This window comes from Macaca nemestrina, chromosome 14 (genome assembly GCF_043159975.1).
Source record: "Macaca nemestrina isolate mMacNem1 chromosome 14, mMacNem.hap1, whole genome shotgun sequence".
Taxonomy (NCBI): Eukaryota; Metazoa; Chordata; class Mammalia; order Primates; family Cercopithecidae; genus Macaca; species Macaca nemestrina.
The window spans coordinates 115165422-115177970 of record NC_092138.1 but is presented as its reverse complement, the minus strand read 5'-3'; the positions used below and the strand labels follow the sequence as shown (position 1 = coordinate 115177970).

Below are 12549 nucleotides of genomic sequence, written 5' to 3'. Positions count from 1 at the left end.
AAGCCAAGTACACAAGACAGAGAGAAATTGGGGGCCAAATTTATCCTTTTATCAGGAGCCCATTCTTGTGAAAACAAACCCATTCCAGTGATATTGGCATTAATCCATTCAAGAGGGCGGAACTTACTCGCCTCTTAGAGGCCCCACCACTAAATACTGTTGCAAGTTTCCAACATGTGAACTTCTAGGGGACACCTTCAAACTATAGCATGGTCCTCCGGCCCAATTACAGCAGTATTAGGGGAGGAGAGAATGAAGGATCATTCCCAGAGATACAAGCACCAAGTCTACTCCTACCCTGTTGGCCATTCCCAGCTGCCAGGGAGGCTGAAAAAGGTGGTCTTTATCTGGGCAGGCCTCCATCCAGTAGAAATCAGGGACTCGATGACTGAGAAAGGGGGTGCATGGGCATTTGGGGTCAACCTGAAGTCTCCACCTACCATATGTGGTATCTGCACTCCAAGCTCATCTGCAATTACCCATATGGTCTGATTTCCTCGCTTATGATTCCTTCTCAGGGTTCAACATCTGTTTATTGAAGTGTCCATTTGAGTGGGCCTCAGAGTGAGGTCAGTTTCTGTCAAGGGTTGTCATGGCAGTTTGAGAAAAAGTCTTTAATTTTGCCCTTCTGCATGAACAGTAGTGTCACTATTTAGAGGATTCTAGGTGAATAGTTATTTTCTCTCTGGCTTCCCTTTCTGCTATGGACAGCCTTGCTGCTATTCTATCCCCTCTCCTTTTTTTTTTTTTTTTGAGACAGAGTCTCACTCTGTTGCCCAGGCTGGAGTGCAATGGCACGATCTCGGCTCACTGCAAGCTCCACCTCCCAGGTTCACACCATTCTCCTGCCTCAGCCTCCCGAGTAGCTGGGACTGCAGGTACCCACCACCACGCCAGGCTAATTTTTTGTACTTTTAGTAGAGATGGGGTTTCACCATGTTAGCCAGGATGGTCTTGATCTCCTGACCTTGTGATCCGCCCGCCTCGGCCTCCCAAAGTGCTGGGATTACAGGCGTGAGCCACCTTGCCCGGCTCTATTGCCATTCTTTTGTAGGTGATGCATTCTTTTCCACTGGTTGTTCTCTGTGTTTTAGCCTCTTTCCACTTCCCCACTGCTAACCTTTCCAGGGCCCCACTGTTTCTGAAGAGCTTTGGATTGGTGGCGTCTCCCAAGGGTGCAGCCATCTCCTTCTCTTCTGCATTCTTCTAGACAACCAGCCATGAGAATGAGGGTGAGCCAACGGCTTTTAAAAATTATAATTATTGGACCGGGTGTAGCAGCTCACATCTGTGATCCCAGCACTTTGGGAAGCCAAAGCAGGAGAATCACTCAAGCCCAGGAGTTAGAGACCAGCCTGGGCAACATAGTGAGACCCTGTCTCTCAAAAAAAAAAAAAGTTAAATCAGGTATGGTGGTGGATTCCTGTGGTCCCAGCTACTCAAGAGGGTGATGTTGGAAGATTGCTTGAGTCTGGGAAGTCGAGACTGTAGTGAGCCATGGAAGTACCACTGTGCTTCAACCTGGGTGACAGAGTGAGACCCTGTCTCTAAAAATAAAATAAATTTAAAAAATCTTACTATGGATGTAAAATTCAAATAACATAAAATTTGCCATTTTAACCATTTTAAAGTGTATAATTTAATGACTTCCAGCATATTTGCAATGTTGTGCAATCATCACCTCTGCCTAATTCCAGCACATTTTCTTCACCCTAAACAGAAGCCCAATACCCATTAACACTCACTCCCATTTGTCTCCTCCCCAGCCCCTGGCAACCTCCCAGGCTCAAACAATCCTCCCACCTCAGACTCCTGAGTAGCTGGGACCACAGACATGGACCACTATGCCTGGCTAATTTTTTTTTTTTTTTTTTTTTGAGACGGAGTCTCGCGCTGTCGCCCAGGCTGGAGTGCAGTGGCCGGATCTCAGCTCACTGCAAGCTCCGCCTCCAGGGTTTGCGCCATTCTCCTGCCTCAGCCTCCTGAGTAGCTGGGACTACAGGCGCCCGCCACCTCGCCTGGCTAGTTTTTTGTATTTTTTAATAGAGACGGGGTTTCACTGTGTTAGCCAAGATGGTCTGGATCTCCTGACCTCATGATCCGCCCGTCTTGGCCTCCCAAAGTGCTGGGATTACAGGCTTGAGCCACCGCGCCCGGCCGATTTTTTTTTTTTTTTTGATAAATAGCATCTCACTATGTTGTCCAGGCTGGTCTCTAACTCCTGGGCTCAACTGATCCTCCTGCCTTGGCCTCCCAAAATCGTGAGATTACAGATGTGAGCCATCATTAATCCACCTTCTCTCTCTATGGATTTGCCTTTTGTGGACATTTCGTATAAATGGGATCAAGATGTGGTCTTTTGTTTTTGGCTTCTTTCCTGTAGCCCCTAATATCTTTAAGATTCATCCATGCTGTAACATGTATCATTCCTTTTTATGACTAATATTCTGTTGTATAAGAATATGCCACATGTCCGGGCGCGGTGGCTCAAGCCTGTAATCCCAGCACTTTGGGAGGCCGAGACGGGCGGATCATGAGGTCAGGAGATCGAGACCATCCTGGCTAACACAGTGAAACCCCGTCTCTACTAAAAAATACCAAAAACTAGCCGGACGAGGTGGCGGGTGCCTGTAGTCCCAGCTACTCGGGAGGCTGAGGCAGGAGAATGGCGTAAACCCGGGAGGCGGAGCTTGCAGTAAGGTGAGATCCGGTCACTGCACTCCAGCCTGGGCGACAGAGCGAGGCTCCGTCTCAAAAAAAAAAAAAAAAAAAGAATATGCCACATTTTGTTTATCCATTCATTGGCTGATAGACATTTGTTTTTTTCCTGCCTTTTGACTATTATGAACAATGCTGCTATGAACATTTCTGTACAAGTTTTTTTTTTTTTTTTTGAGCACGTGTTTTCGGTTGTTTTGGGTATATACCTAGGAATGGAATTGCTGGATCATATGGTAATTCCATGTTTAACTTTTTCAGAAACTGCCAAGCTGTTTTCCACAGTGACTGTACCATTTTACATTTCCCCAGCAATACATGAGGGCTCTAATTATTTCACATCCTTGCCAACATTTATTTTTCTTTTTGCAAAAATTACAGCCATCCTACTGGGTGTTAAGTGGAATCTCACTGTGGCTTTGATTTTGCACATCATTGATGACTCATGGTGTTGAGCATCTTTTCATGTATTTTTTTGCTGTTGAGTTGTATAAGTTCTTTATATATTATGGATACTATGTCATTATCAAACATATGATTTGTTGATGTGTTCTCCTATTCTTTGGGTTGTCTTTTCACTTTCTTGATATGATGCACAAAAGTTTTTAACTTTGATGAAGTCAAATGTGTCAATTTTTTCATTTGTTGCTTGAACTTTTACTTTACTACCAAGGAATCCTTTGTCAAATCCAAGGTCTTATAGATTTACCTCTATGTTTTCTTCCAAGAGTTTTATGGCTTTCACTTTTTTTTTTTTTTTTGAGATAGAGTCTTGCTCTGTCACCCAGGCTGGAGTGCAGTGGCACAATCTGGGCTCACTGCAACCTCCACCTCCCAGGTTCAAGTGATTCTCCTGCCTCAGCCTCCCAAGTAGCTGAGATTACAGGTGCCGCCACCACACTCGGCTAAAGTTTTTATTTTTAGTAGAGATGGGGTTTCACCATATTGGACAAGCTGGTCTTGAACTCCTGACCTCATGATACACCCGCCTCAGACCCCCAAAGTGCTAGGATTACAGGTGTGAGCCACCACGCCCGGCCTGGCTTTCACTGTTATATGTAGGTCTTTGATCCATTTTGAGTTAATTTTTATATATGGGGTGAGATAAGGGTCCACATTCATTCTTTTTGAAAAAACTTTTTTTGATAGAGATGGGGGTCTTACCATGTTGCCCAGGTTGTTCTCAAATTCCTGGACTCAAGCAATCCTCCCATCTTAGCCTCCTAAAGTGCTAAGCTTACAGGCATGAGCCACCTCACCCGGACCAACTTCATTCTTTTTTTTTTTTTTTTTTTTTTTTGAGAGAGGGTCTCACTCTGTCACCCAGACTGGAGTGCAGTGGCACGATCTTGGCTCACCACAACCTCTGCCTCTCAGGCTCTAAGCAGTTCTCCTGGCTCAGCCTCCCAAGTAGCTGGGATTACAGGCATACACCACCATGCCCAGCTAATTTTTGTATTTTTAGTAGAAACAGGGTTTCACCATGTTGGCCGAACTGTCTAGAACTCCTGACCTCTAATGATCCACCCGCCTCGGCCTCCCAAAGTGCTGGGATTACAGGTATGCACCACTGCGCCCAGCTTCAACTTCATTCTTTTGCATGTGAATATACAGTTACCAGAGCACCGTTTGTTGAAAAGACTATTTTTTCCCCATTGAATAGTCTTGGTGCCCTTGTCAAAAATCAATTGACCACAGATATATGGTTTATTTCTGGACTGTCAATTCTGTTTCATTGATCTGTATGTCTATGCTTGTGCCAGTACCACATTGTATTAGTCTATTCTCACGCTGGTAATAAAGACATACCTGTGACTGGGGAATTTATAAAGGAAAGAGGTTTAATACACTCACAATTCCACGTGGCTGGGGAGGCCTCACAATCATGGCAGAAGGCAAAGGAAGAACAACAGCACATCTTACATGGCAGCAGGCAAGAGAGCGTGTGCAGGGACTCTCTTCCTCCCTTCCTCCCTTCCTTCCTTCCATCTCTCTCTGTCACTCAGGCTGGAGCACAATGCTGCAATCAAGGCTCACTGCATCCTTGAACTCCTGGGCTCAAGTGATCCTCCCACCTCAGTATCCCAAGTAGTTGGGACTACGGACGTGTCCTACTATGACTGGTTAATTTTTAAACTTTTTTTGTAGAGACAGGGTCTAATTTATAGCCCAGGCTGATCATGAACTCCTAGCCTTAGCACTTCTCCTGCCTCAACTTCCTAAAGTACTGGGATTACATGTATGAGCCACTGTGCTCAGCCTAGGATTGGTTTCTTATGAGACCTATCTCCTTGGCTTGTAGACAGCCATCTTCTTCCTATATCTTCACTTCTGTGCATGTCTGTGTCTAGATATTTTTCTTCTTATAAGGACACATGTCATATTAGATTATGGCCCACCTTAATGATCTTATTTTAACTTAATGACTTCTTTAGAGGCACTGTCTCCAAATGCAGTCACATTCTGAGGTACTGAGGGTTAAGACTTCAACATATAGATTTTGGAGGCTGGCCAGGCACAGTGGCTTATGCCTGTAATCCCAGCACTTTGGGAGGCTGAGGCAGGTGGATCACTTGAGGTCAGGAGTTCAAGACCAGCCTGGCCAACATGGTGAAACCCTGTCTCTACTAAAAATACAAAAATTAATCAGGTGTGTTGACACATGGGTATCGTCCCAGATACTCAGGGGGCTGAGGCAGAAGAATTGTTGGGACCCAAGAGGTGGAGGTTGCAGTGAGACGAGATGTGCCATTGCACTCCAGCCTGGGTGACAAAGCAAGCATCTCAAAACAACAACAACAACAAAAGAAAGTAGGGTGTTGGCTATGCACATTGGCTCATGCTTGTAATCCCAGTTCTTTCAGAGGCCAAGGCAGGTGGACTGCTTGAGCCTAAGAGTTGGAGACCATTCTCGGCAACATGGCAAAACCCATCTCTACAAAAAACATACACACAAAAATTAGTCAGGCGTGGTAGTATGCACCTGTAGTCCCAGCTACTTGGGAGACTGAGATGGGAGGATCACTTGAGCCTAGAAGGCAGAGGTTTCAGTGAGCCAAGATCCTCCAGCCTGGGCAACAGTGACTCTGTCAGGAAAGAAAAGAAAAGAAAAGTAGAGAAAGGAAAAGAAGAGAAAATGGTGGCCAGGCGCGGTGGCTCACACCTGTAATCCAAGCACTTTGGGAGGCCAAGGCGGGCAGATCACAAGGTCAGGAGATCGAGACCATCCTGGTTAAGATGGTGAAACCCATCTCTACTAAAAATACAAAACAAAAATGTATCCGGGCATGGTGACAGGCGTCTGTAGTCCCAGTTACTCGGGAGGCTGAGGCAGGAGAATGGCGTGAACCCGGGAGGTGGAGCTTGCAGTGAGCCGAGATCCTGCCACTACACTCCAGCCTGGGCGACAGAGCGAGACTCCGTCCCCCCAAAAAAAAAAAAAAAAAAAAGAGAAAATGGAGTGTTAAAGTCTCCAACTCTTATTGTTGGACTAATGTTTCTCGCTTCAATTCTGTCACTTTTTGCTCATATGTGTTGGAGCTTTGTTGTTATGTGCAGGGATGTTTATAATTGTTATGTATTTTTAATTCATTGAGCATTTTAGTATTATATAATGTCTTTGTTTCTTATAACAATTTTTGTCTTAAAGTCTATTCTGTCTAATATGAGTATAGCCAGGTCAGCTCTCATTTAGTTACTGTTTACATAAAATATCATCTTTTTTTGTACTTTTAACCTATTTTATTGTTTGACTGTAAAGTGAGTATCTTACATATACACAGCATATAGTTAGATCCTGGTTTTTAAAAAAATCCATTCTGTCAGTCTCTGCCTTTTACTTGGAGAATTCATTTAGATTTAATATAATTATTTATGCAGAAGTATTTACTTCTGTTATTTTTCTATTTGTTTTCTAAATATCCCTTTTTTAACATTCAAAATTGATTTATTTAAAGGTTTCACAATAGCTATGTCCAGACATTTAGACTTAGGGGAAGTAAAATTAAAAGAGGATACTTTTTTTCCCAAGGAGAATTTCTTTAAAACCAAACACATTGCTAAATAGCAACATTATACTTGGTAAACAGTAACTGGCAACAAAATAAGTTCTCCCCAAACCAGTCCCAGATACTGTTTAATAACCAAGATACAAACTAATTTTGTTGTAAGAAGCCTAGACCAATTTTATCAAACATGTCCTTGGTTAGATATCCAGTTTCATTTAACGTTTTGAAAGTTCATTTGACAGTCCGTCAAGTCCCTCATACAGACCAGTTCCTTGTGTTGCACAAGTGGCTTGAACATACCATGTTCGGTTACGAAGAGACTGAAGACCTAGTTTATCTATCATTTTGCTGATGGCCATAGCATTTGGCAAATCCTGTTCGTTTGCAAAAAGCAGCAGCACTGCATCTCTCAAGTCATCTACCAGAAGCATTTTCTGCAGCTCATCTGCTACTTTCTGAATTCTTCCACGATCATTACTATCTACCACAAAAGCAAGACCCTGAGTATTCTGGAAGTAATGCTTCGAGAGAGGTCTAATTCTATCTTGACCACTAACATCCCATACTGTGAACAAATGTTCTTATACTCGACTGTTTCCACATTAAAACCAGTGGTAGGAGGCTGGGCGTGGTGGCTCACGCCTGTAATCCCAGCACTTTGGGAGGCCGAGGCGGGGGAATCACTTGAGGTCAGAAGTTTGAGACCGGCCGGGCGCGGTGGCTCAAGCCTGTAATCCCAGCACTTTGGGAGGCCGAGACGGGTGGATCACGAGGTCAGGAGATCGAGACTATCCTGGCTAACACGGTGAAACCCCGTCTCTACTAAAAAATACAAAAAAACTTGGCCAGGCGCGGTGGCTCAAGCCTGTAATCCCAGCACTTTGGGAGGCCGAGGCGGGCGGATCACAAGGTCAGGAGATCGAGACCACAGTGAAACCCCGTCTCTACTAAAAATACAAAAAATTAGCCGGGCGCGGTGGCGGGCGCCTGTAGTCCTAGCTACTCAGGAGGCTGAGGCAGGAGAATGGCGTGAACCCAGGAGGCGGAGCTTGCAGTGAGCCGAGATCGCGCCACTGCACTCCAGCCTGGGCGACAGAGCGAGACTCCGTCTCAAAAAAAAAAAAAAAAAAAAAAAAAAAAAAAAGAAGTTTGAGACCATCCTGGCCAACATGGTGAAACTCTGTCTCTACTAAAAATATAAAAATTAGCCCAGTGTGGTGGCAGACGCCTGTAATCCCCAGCTGCTGGGGAGGCTGAGGCAGGACAATCACTTGAACCCGGGAAGCGGAGGTTGCAATGAGCCACGATTGAGCCACTGCACTCCAGCCTGGGCCACTGATGAAGCGAGATTCCATCTCAAAAACAAAAAACAAACAAACAAAAAACAGTAGTAGGAATGGTGATGACTATCTCTCCTAACTTCAGTTTATACAGAATGGTCATCTTACCAGCAACATCCAATCCAAACAGCAAAATGTGCATTTACTTCTTGCCAAAGAAGCAGGAGAAGAGGGAGGAGATGGTGAGGCCCATGGTGGTAGTGCCACTTGCAATGAGCAGAGGCAGAAGGAGTTTGGGGCAGCCCCCTGCTTTCTCCTTACGCACTTGCAGGCAAACTGGACAAGAGAGAAGAGAAAGAGTGGAGGAAGAAAGAGGGAGGCAGGAACATCTCACTGGCTGCTGTGCCAATGAAGCTCCGGGACAGGAATTCTCAGGGAGAGGACCTTCTGGGTGACTGGCAAGGCAGCTCCAGCTCTAACCTTTAGGCTAAGACTGCACCACGTCACACGGTGACCACAGCGACTCCCAAATACCTTAACTTTTTTTATACCCCTGTTCGTCCACTGCCTTTTTTTTTTTTTTTTCTAGACAGAGGGTCTCACTCTGTCACCCAGGCAGGAGTGCAGTGGCATGATCTCCGCTCACTGCAACCTCTGCCTCCCTAGTTCAAGCGATTCTCCTGCCTCAGCCTCCCGAGTTAGGTAGGATTACAGGTGCCCACCACCACGCCTGGCTGATTTTTGTATTTTTAGTAGAGACAAAGTTTCACTATGTTGGCCAGGCTGGTCTCGAACTTCTGACCTCAGGTGATCCTCCCGCCTTGGCCTCCCAAAGTGCTGGGATTACAGGCACGAGCCACCATGCCCACCCCCTCCACTGCTGCTTTTGTGTTAGGTACTTGGAGGTGTACCATTCTGATTTCCTTCTCTTTAAATATATATTTTGTTTTTAAAAAATTATTTGCCCTAGGGATTACAATTAACATCTTAATTCATAACAGAATTCCGATTAATTTTAACAGTATCCAAAAACTTTGCTTTTATATTGGCTTATCCCTCATCTTGTTCTAATTAAAAATTACATACATATACATTGTGTGCACTGACATATATTTAGAATTATGCAGTTCATTTGAAAGGGAAAGAAGAGTTACTAAACCAAAAATGTATTATTAATGGTGACTTTTACATTTGCATATGTAATTACCTTTATTGGTATTCTTTATGTCTTTTTTTTTTTTTTTTGAGACCGGGGTCTCACTTTGTCACCCAGGCTGGAGTACAGTGGTGCGATCTTGGTTCACTGCAACCTCCGCATTCAAGCGATTCTCCTGCCTCAGCCTCCTGAGTAGCTGGGATTACAGGTGTACGCCACTATGCCAGACTAATTTTTGTATTTTTAGTAGAGACAGAGTTTCACCACGTTGGCCAGGCTAGTCTCGAACTCCTGATCTTGGGATCTGCCTGCCTTGGCCTCCCAAAATGCTGGGATTACAGGCATGAGTCACTGCACCTGGCCTATTCTTTATCTCTTTACATGGATTCAAGTTACTGTCTAGTGTTCATTTATTCCAGCCTGACTCCCTTTAGCATTTCTTAAATGGCAGGTCTACTAGAAGTAAGCTATCTTGGTTTTTGTTTATCTGGGAACATCTTAATTTCTCCTTTTTTCTTGAGAAATTGTTTTGCAAGTTATACAATTTTTGGTTGACAAGTTTTTTTGTTTCTTTTAGCACTTTGCATATATCATCCCACTACCTTTTGGCCTTTGTGGTTTTTGATGAGAAGTCCACTGTTAACTTTATTGAGGATCCCTTGTATATGAGTTGCTTCTCTCCCTACTTTCAGGATTTTCTTGTCTTTTTTTTTTTTTTTTTTTTGAGACACAGTCTTATTCTGTTGCCCAGGCTGCTGGAGTGTGGTGGTGCAATGTTGGCTCACTGCAACCTCTGCCTCCCGGGTTCAAGCAATTCTCCTGCCTCAGCCTCCTGAGTAGCTGAGACTACAGGCACCCACAACTATGCCCGGCTAATTTTTTGTATTTTTAGTAGAGACAGGGTTTCACCATGTTGGTCAGGCTGCTTTCAAAATCCTGATCTTAGGTGATCCACCCACCTCAGCCTTCCAAAGTCCTGGGATTACAGGTGTGAGACACCAAGCCCCCGCCTTCTTGTCTTTAACTGTTTGATGATAGTGTAGCTTGATATGGATCTATTTGAGTTTATCTCACCTTGAAAAAACTTTTTTGAGTTTCTCGGATATGTAGATTCATATCTTTCACCAAAAATTTGGGAAATTTTTGGCCATTATTTACTGAAATGATCTTTCCTCCTTACTCTTTCTCTCGTATTCCTCTCTGACTCCCATTGTACATATACTGGTATGCTTGATAGTGTCCCACAGCTTTAAGGCTTTGTTAATTTTTTTTCTTTATTCTTTTTTCCTTTCTTTTCCTCCAATGGCATAATTTCAATTGACTTATCTTTATGTTTGCTGATTATTTTTTCTGTCTTCTCAAATATGCAATGAAATTTCTCTAGTTAATTTTTAATTTCAGATGAGATTGGGTTCATTCAGGGTGTTACGGCTGTCGATGGAATTTTTAATTTCAGTTATTGTTCTTTTCAACTCTAATCTTTCTATTTGGTTCCTTTTTTTTTTTTTTTTTTTTTTGAGACAGTGTCTCCTTCTGTCACCCAGGCTGGAGTGCAGTGGCGCGATCTCTGCTCACTGCAAGCTCCATCTCCTGGGTTGACGCCATTCTCCTGCCTTAGCCTCCTGAGTAATTGGGACTACAGGCGCCCGCCACCACGCCCGGCTAATTTTTTTGGATTTCTAGTAGAGACGGGGTTTCACCGTGTTAGCCAGGATGGCCTCGATCTCCTGACCTCGTGATCCGGCCGCCTCGGCCTCCCAAAGTGCTGGGATTACAGGCGTGAGCCACTGCGCCAGGCCTATTTGGTTCCTTTTTATAATTTCTCTTTATTTCTCTTTTCTATTTGGTGAGATATCATGCTCATAGTTTCCTTTGGCTCTTTGTACATGGTTTTCTTTAGCTCTTGAGCATACTTAAGAGTCGATTCAAAGTCTTTGTGTAGTAAGTCCAATGCTTGGGCTTCCTAAGGATGACTTCCTATTAATTCCTTTTTTTTGTCTCTGTGTATGGGCCACACTTTCTTTGCTTCTTTGCATGCCTTGTAGCTTTTTTGTTGAAAACTGGACATTTCAAATATTATGATGCAGCAACTCTGGAAATCAGATCCTCCCCCCTCACCAGGGATTGTTGCTGCCATCTAAGTGTAATTGCTGTCATTCATTTGGTGACTTTTCTGAACTAACTTTGTATAACCATCCCTTTCCTGTTTCTCAACTGAATTTTCCAATTTTTGTGCTTTTCATCTCTGTTTCTCTAAGCTTCATTCTAGCTGATTTCCTCAGATCTATCTTTCAAGGAACTAACTCTTTCTTCAGTTTTGTCTAAGCTTGTTTTCCGAGATAGAGTCATGCTCTGTCACCCAGGTTAGAGTGCAGTGGTGTGATCTCAGCTCACTGCAACCTCTGCCTCCCAGGTTCAAGCAATTCTCCTGACTCAACCTCCCGAGTAACTGGGATTACAGGTGTGCACCGCCATGCCTGGCTAATTTTTGTATTTTTAGTAGTAATGGGGTTTCACCGTGTTGGCTAGGCTGGTCTCAAACTCCTGACCTCATGATCTGCCCACCTCGGATTACAGGCATGAGCCACTGTGCCTAGCAGAGGTAGGTATTTATTGTACCCATCTTACAGATGTGAAGACTAAGACTCAGTGGGGGTCACCTGTCCTGTCTTTTTTTTTTTCTTTTTTTTTCCAGACAGGGGTCTCACTGTGCCACCCATGCACTGGAGTGCAGTGACGCAAACACGGTTCACTGCAGCCTCAAGCTCCTCGGGCTCCAGCGACCCTCCTGCCTCAGCCTCCTGTGTAGCTGGGACCACAGGTGTGCACCACCATACCCGGCTAAATTTTTGATTTTTCATAGATACTGGCACTCACTTTGTTGCCCAGGTTGGCCTCCAACTACGGGGCTCAAGCAATCCCCTACCTCAGCCTCCCAAAGTGTGGGATTGCAGGTGGAAGCCCCTGGGCCCGGCCCACCTGTCTTCTTGTCCTGCCTGCCTCCTTTTGACTGTCTTTCTGCAACCAATTTATGCAGGTGCAGCACAAGTCTCTCTCCCTGTTCACCTGAGCTCCCAGGTTATACCAGAGACCTTTGCACTCCATGTCTTTAAGGACTTTACTATTATTTTTGTGCAAACAATTTTCCATGTTGTGGACGAGAAGAACAGGAAAGTGAGAAGGGCTCAACTCCAAGTTCCCTCCCTTCCGTGGGGCTCCCCACCCTTTTCCTTCCCTCCCCTCCCCTCCCCTTCCCTTCTTTCTTTTTTTTCTTTTCTTTTCTTTTTATTTTTTTGAGACAGAGTTTCGCTCTTATTGCCCAGGCTGGAGTGCAATGGCACAATCTCGGCTCACCATAACCTCTGCCTCCCGGGTTCAAGTGATTCTC

The 12549-nt window shown here is 44.4% G+C and overlaps 1 pseudogene; it reads right to left on the bottom strand.

The window, feature by feature from the left end:
* Nucleotides 1-6831: 6831 nt before the first annotated feature.
* On the bottom strand, nucleotides 6832-8258 carry LOC139358238 (ADP-ribosylation factor 4-like; annotated as a pseudogene).
* Nucleotides 8259-12549: the final 4291 nt, after the last annotated feature.